At 46.0% G+C, this 7108-nt stretch overlaps 1 long non-coding RNA gene across 2 annotated transcripts in view; it reads right to left on the bottom strand.

The window, feature by feature from the left end:
* LOC116101168 overlaps positions 1 to 7108 on the bottom strand; it is a 15567-nt gene that overhangs the window by 6351 nt on the left and 2108 nt on the right. For both annotated transcript variants that reach the window (XR_004122820.1, XR_004122819.1), the window contains exon 2: positions 3997 to 4101. This is a non-coding gene — a long non-coding RNA (uncharacterized LOC116101168). The remainder of the gene's footprint in view (positions 1 to 3996; positions 4102 to 7108) is intronic.

Raw genomic sequence — 7108 nt, 5'->3', positions numbered from 1 at the left:
GTGTCAATGTTTTCTATGGTATCTTCTGCCCCTGAGATTCTCTCTTCTATCTTTTGTATTCTGTTGGTAATGCTTTCATCTATGACTCCTGATTTCTTTCCTAAGTTTTGTATCACCGGGGTTGTCTCTCTTCTGATTTCTTTATTGTTTCTATTCCCATTTTTAGATTCTGGATGGTTTTGCTCATTTCCTTCACCTGTTTGATTGTGTTTTCCTGTAGTTCTTTAAGGGATTTTTCTGTTTCCTCTTTAAAAGCTTCTAGCTCTTTACCTGTGTTCTCCTGTATTTCTTTGAGGGTGCTATTTGTGTTGTTTATTTTCTTATGCTTGCCATCTGGTTATCTCTAGTTCTACCTGCCCTTGCTAAATCTGACTGGAGCCAATCCTTCTTGTGATCCTGGTTGTATCAGAACTCCTCAGGGTCAGGCTGTCTCTGTGATCCTGTGATTCTGAGATCCTGTGACCCTGGGCTTGTTAGAGCACCTGGGAGTGCAGCAGCTTCCTCTGGGTGTTATGGGACTGGCTGTGGAGCCTGGGCCCAAGGTCTGCTCAGGACACCAGCCCAGAGAGACCGGAAGGAACCCGAGCCACTCTACTGGAGGAGTTCCTGTGTGCCTAGTCCCAGTTACTCCCGGTGTTGGGACAGATGTTGGGTTCTCCTCACCTCTGATCCTGAGAGTGTCAGAGCGCCTGGGAGTGGAGATTCCTCTGGGTGTTGTGGGACTGGCTGCAGAGTTTGCGTCCAAGGTCCGCTCAGGACACCAGCCCAAAAAGCAAAGTCAGCTTTCTTAGTTCATCTTTTCTTTAAAAATCAGACGAAATCAGATGCCTTTATTAGAGAAAAATCCCTCCGACTGCTGCTTCTCCTCCTATTTCTGTTCCCCTCTCCTCCTTCTCTTCCTCCCTTCTTTCTTCCTCTTCTTTTTTCTTGCTAACTTTTGAACACATTCCTTGAAGATTCTCAGTAAAGGCTAAGTAGTGAGAGCTCAGCCCCGAGCACTGACTCCTGAGGCAGGTTCTTTGTGACAGAACTGAAAGCCTGGCTCCATTTACTTTTTTCTGCACATACTTTAGAATCAGACAAGTTGTAGCCAGGTGATAGAGTGTCTATAAAGTGCAGTGCCTGTGTGCAGGGCATCCTTAATCATGGCTGGCACCTGTGCCCCATGGAAGTATGAAGAGGCGGCAGCTACACACTGTCCCCAGAGGAGTCGGATTTACAGATGTAGCTAGAACTAGCTGTGGATACTAAAACTCCATCTGCTTAGCCAGGAAGAAGGGCTGTTCGTAGATGCCTCTTGTGAGGCCACAACAGGGAAGCCATTTACCCTCCGTCTTAAGAGTTTTATTGCTGTGAAGAGACACCAGAGCCAAAGCAACTCTTATAAAGAACAACATTTAATTGGGGCTGGCGCACAGGTTCAGAGGTTCAGTCCATTGTCATCATGGCAGGAAACATGGCAGCACCCAGGCAGACACAGTGCTAGAGAAGGAACTGAGAATTCTACATCTTGGTCCAAAGGCAGTCAGGAGAAAACTTTTTTCCAGGTAGCTAGGAAGAAGGGCTCAAAGTCCCCCCACTACCACCCCTATCCCCACTCCCACCTCCCACCCCATGCACAATGACACAATTTCTCCAAAAAGACCACACTTACTCCAACAAGGCCACACCTCCTAATAGTGCCCACTCCTTGGGCCAAGCAAATTCAAACCACCACATTCCACTCCCTGGACCCAATAGGCTTATTCAAACACATGAGTCTATGGTGTCCATACCTAGCCATTAGCATAATCCAAAATACATTTGGTCCAACTTCAAAAGTCCCATAGTCTATAACAGTCTCACCAATGCTAAAAGTCCAAAGTTCAAAGTCTCTTCTGCGATTCATGCAACCTCTTAACTGATCCCCTATAAAATCAAAACCAAGACGCAGATCACATACCTCCAGCATCACAGGATGTACATTACCATTCCAAAATGTCACAGTGAGGAAATATTGGACCAAATCAAGACAGAAAACCAGCTGGGCAGACTCTAAACTCTACATCTCCCTGTCTAATGTCAAAGCGCTCTTCAGCCCTTCATCTTGGTTGACTGCAACAAACTTCTTTCTCCTGAGCTGTTTCCACTCCCTGTTAGCAGCTTCCCTCAGCAGGTATCCCACAGCTCTGGCATCTTTAACATCTTGGGGTCTCCAAGGCAACTTCAGCTTCGCAGCTTCATGTTCCAATGTCTGAGATCCACACATGATCTTCTGGGCTCCTCCAAAGGACTTTGGTCACATCCCCAGCTCTGCCTTTTGTAGCGCTCTAGGCTCTGGTTGACTCTACTCCACTGCCGCTGCTACTCTTGGTGATCATTCCATGGCATTGGTATCTCCAATACATTGGGGGCTTCCATGGCAACGAGGCTTCAGCAATAGCTTCTCATAGGTTCTCTTCATGGTGCCAAGCCTCAGCTTCTTTGTTTGGCCCCCTCAATCCTGGGCTGTCAACTGCAATCGAAGCTTTGTCTTCACCAACAGCCTTCCCCAGCCTCCCACAGTGCCAAACCCCAGCTGCTCTCCACGACCCACTTCATGCTTTCAAACCAATACCACCTGGGTGATTCTTAGACATTACCAGGTCTAGCTGCTGCATGAGGTACAACCTTGGCTATCTCTGGAGCACAGTTTCCTTGTGCTCTCAGAACCCACTTCTGGGAACATTTCACCACATTGCCCCTTTGTGGCTCAGTGGATGTGAGGATGGCCTCTGACCTGCTCGTGCCCCCTTTACTCTGTACTTAGAGCCCGGCTGCTGAGTGTGTAGATTCTCAAGGGCTCATAGATTCTCCAAGCCCACTTTCTGAGTTGCTCTCAGGATAGAACTCCTACAGGGCAGTAAGTCTGGGTTTTCCTGGGATCAGCCTGTACTAGACTCATAGAAACCCCATGCTAGCTCACTGCTGCCCCTCCCCACCCAGTTTCCCTGTTGGATTTTCTTGAAGAATACTCCTCGTAAGACCTGGGCGCTCCCTCAGTCTGTCTCAGATTCTGCTGATCAAGCAGTAAATGTCCATGGCATCATTTTAGAGCTCAGCTATCTTGCCTACACAAAGACAGTACAAGGATGGGATTGACAACTGCACTCTGGACAGCCAGGCTCCAGGTATCGTCGAGTCATTTAACAGGAAGGTGTGTGTATGCACATGTGTGTGCTTGTGTGTGTGAGTGTGTGCTTGTGTGTGTGTGAGTGTGCATGTATGTGTGTGATGCACTTTGCATTTTGGGGGTGGAGTGGGGGTTGATTTATTTTGAGACAGGGTTTTTCTGTATAGCTCTGGCTGCCCTGGAACTCTGAAGACCTCAGATCCACAGAGATTCTCCTGCCTCTGCCTTCTGAGTGAAGAGATTAAAGGTGTGTGCCACCAACAACCAGCAGACATTGCACATCCTACCCTCTTGTTTCGTCCATTAATATTGCATCATAACAATCTTCTTTTACTATCATCTATAAATTCAGTTGTAAAAAATGTGTAAGATTTTAATCTATGAAGGTAGCTCATTTAGCCTAATGTACTCAAATAAGGCAGAAGTTATACCATTGCTGTAAATTATAAAAAATTATATCTTGACTTAACTTTTATCTGTTTCTGATTTTTTTTAAAGGAGAAAGTCTAAGAAATTGAGTTCCTGGGTCACAGGAAATACTACACATTTATCATCATAAAGATGTTAAAAAATCCATATACACATATACATATATATATATATACATATACACATATGTATCCATATATACACAGACAGACAGACAGACAGACAGATCAAATGTCTCCTGGTGATTTGAACCCTCCTGCTAATATTACATTGGCATCCCCACCTCTCAACTCTGAGTTCAAGTCACGGCTCCAGTCCTTCAACTTTAAGGTCAGTTAAACCCTCCCTTTAACACAGTTGTTGTTTACTCTTGGGGAAAGCTGTCTGTTTACTTAGGGTTTTCATAATGAATTTACCTGGTTTTTGATGGCAGTTCTGGAGAAACACTACACTGATTGTGGTCTTAGTTGTTGGTTTAGAGATGTTTATCCTTTCTTCCAAGCAGTGCCTTCTGTTGGTCCCTGGATAAAGTGTGTGAGGAAGGTTCAAGTCTGAGGAAATTCCACTAGTAACGAACAGCCAGCCATACTTTACTTGCTCCCTAAGGAGCAAGATGGCAGCCCAAACAGTCTTTCCAAACACAATTTCACAAAGTGTGTCAAGTGGTGGTTAGGATTAAGTTTAGGGGTTAGGGGTTAGGGCTAGGAGTTAGGGGTTAGGGCTAGGGGTTAGGAGTTAGGAGTTAGGAGTTAGGGGTTAGGGTTAGGGCAAAAACTAAAGCACCCTGGTAGAAGCAGAAAACATCTGTATATTTAGGGAAGAATACAGAGTGACATTGTCTGGGTGCATAGCCCATAGGCCTTGGAGATGCTAACAAGCACAGGCAGCCCCTCATGTTTGCCTCTAGATCTCAACCCATGGGGTTGTTTCCTTGTTCAGGAATGAGAATTACTACAGAAGAAATCAAGTTGCACAACTCACTAACACTCCAACCAAGGCTTCATTTCAGCCTCCTCTTTAGAATGCGTGAACAGCCATCTATTTCATGATTTGAAAAAAGGGGGTCAGGGTGCTGATAGTGTTTCAAGAAACAAGAGTAGATTTTGTGCTGATTCTTCAAGCTTGAGTGCCAGCTAGGGGTAAGCTTTACCCTGGAGAATCTGAGAAAATACGATTCATAGTTCTGAAGTCTCTTCTTCCTCCAGACATACATATCTCTGAATCCAGAATGTTCCTCACAGCCCCAAACCTTTTCAAGTCCCCCCCCTCTCTGTTTGTGCGTGCGTGCGCGCACGCGCGTGTGTGTGTGTGTGTGTGTGTGTGTGTGTGTGTGTTGTGTGTACAAATACACCTCCTCCCCCCCTCCCTTATTCCCTTTCTCTCATCTTCTATCTTCTGTATTGTCTCTCATTCCCTGCCCTTTGTCCCTCTGGGACAAATAAATCTCCTTTGTGATGAGAATTTAGTTGTGGGATCCTGAGCTGATATTTTTCCTGAAAGCTCATCTGAAGATTACCCCAGTGAACCCTTCCTATGAGCAAGGCCACTCTTCAGAAGAGTCGGGCAAGTCAGCTATCTTAAAAAACAAAAAACAAAACAAAAACAAAAACAAAAACAAAACTTAGACCTGGCATTTGGCGATGAAGATGAACCTGAACAAAGGTCATCCAGCATCTTTCTGTGTCCTCTATACAATTTAAAAGTGTTTGAGAGAGGCTAGGAATGTCAATTAGTCTGTAAGGTGCTTGTTTGCCACACAGACATTAGGATCTAATTCCCAGAACCTAGAAAGAAAGAAAGAAAGAAAGAAAGAAAGAAAGAAAGAAAGAAAGAAAGAAAGAAAGAAAGAAAGAGATAGAAAGATAGAAAGAAAAAAAGAAGAGAAAGAGAAGAAGAGAGAGAGAGAGGAAGGAAGGAAGGAAGGAAGGAAGGAAGGAAGGAAGGAAGGAAGGAAGGAAGGAAGGAAAAAAGAACTGGGCATGGCAGCTTGTTGTAACTCCAGCCCTGAGGAAGCAAAGACAGGAAGGTCCCGGAGTTCACTAGCCACAACCTAGCCAGTTCTGTGAACAATGTCTGAGGAGGAATAACACTGGAGGTGTGTGGCCTCCACATGCCTGTAAATACATACACATTGAAAGGAATGGAGCACTGGACACACTGTCTTAGTTAAGGTTTTACTGTTATGAACAGGCACCATGGCCAAAGCAACATTATAAGGACAATATTTAATTGGGGCTGGCTTACAGGTTCAGAGGTTCAGTCCATTATCATCAAAGCAGGAGGAGCATGGCAGCATCCAGGAAGGCATGGGACAGGAGCTGCTAAGAGTTCTACATCTTCATCTGAAGGCTGCCAGTGGAAGACTGACTTCCAGGAAGCTAGGAGTAGGGTCATAAAGCCAACACCCACAATGACACACCCACTCCAACAAGGCCACACTTCCTAATAGTGCCACTCCCTGGACCAAGCATATACAAACCATCACACTCACCAAGACCACATTCCCAGCAAAAAAGGACATTTGTTTGCCGCAGAGGGACAGAAGGCAGAGAATAAGAGACAAAGACAAGAAGAGACAGAGTGTGAGGAAGAAGGGGGAAGTACCAGGGGAGGAAGGGAAAAGGGATATTTGCCCTGAAGAGACAAAGGACTGCCTCTGCATAGAGAGGAGACTGGCATCGTACCCAGGAAAATGGCGGTTTATAAAGGTAAAGGGGAAACCCCGTGTTAGAATGAGGTGTTTAATTTTAGTTGGGCATGTTAATTAGGGAAGCTTTTGATTGCTGAACTTCAATAGCTGGACCTTAGTAGTCAGCCTCAGGGGGAAGAAGTGGCCAAATAAAGTAGACCTTGGTACCTGGCTTTAGGAATGTAATCTAACAGTTTTTAGCAAGGCAGAAGGAATGTGAGAGAAGGGCAAAACCTTCCAGAGCCATGCTCACCACACGCACACGCACATGCACACACACACCACGCACGCATGCTCGCGCACACGCAGACACATGCATGCACATACACGCACGCACAAGCGCACGCTCGCGCACGCTCACACACGCGCGCACGCGTAGAAGCATGCACCACACACCCGTGCACGCGTGCACACACACACACACACACACACACACACACACACATACCGCACACGCACACACTGGCTAGAATCCATTCATAAATGATTAAGGTAAATCAGCCAGAGATACGGATTCCAGAGTTTCTCCCCAGTCAGCTGGGATTTAACCTGTTGCTCTAGCAGGGGAGCTAAGGCAGGGTGATCCTAACTATTACATCGTTAGCCAAAAGGCCTTGGATGAGCCAGGTAGTCCCTCAGCTATTAAACCCACCACATTCCCAAGCATCCCGAAAGCTTCCTGTCTCCTCTGGGGAGGCTTAAGAGAAGCTGTTGAGCAGAGGATGTGGCAGTTAGCTGCCCAAGGTGGCTGTTACATTGTTCACATTTATTCATTGCTTCAGCCCTGGGAGAAGTCGCCAGGCTTGCAACTCATCTTTCGTGTGTGTGTGGGGGGGGGG

This window comes from Mastomys coucha, unplaced genomic scaffold (assembly GCF_008632895.1).
Source record: "Mastomys coucha isolate ucsf_1 unplaced genomic scaffold, UCSF_Mcou_1 pScaffold21, whole genome shotgun sequence".
Classification (NCBI taxonomy): domain Eukaryota; kingdom Metazoa; phylum Chordata; class Mammalia; order Rodentia; family Muridae; genus Mastomys; species Mastomys coucha.
This window is presented reverse-complemented; position numbering and strand designations above follow the sequence as displayed.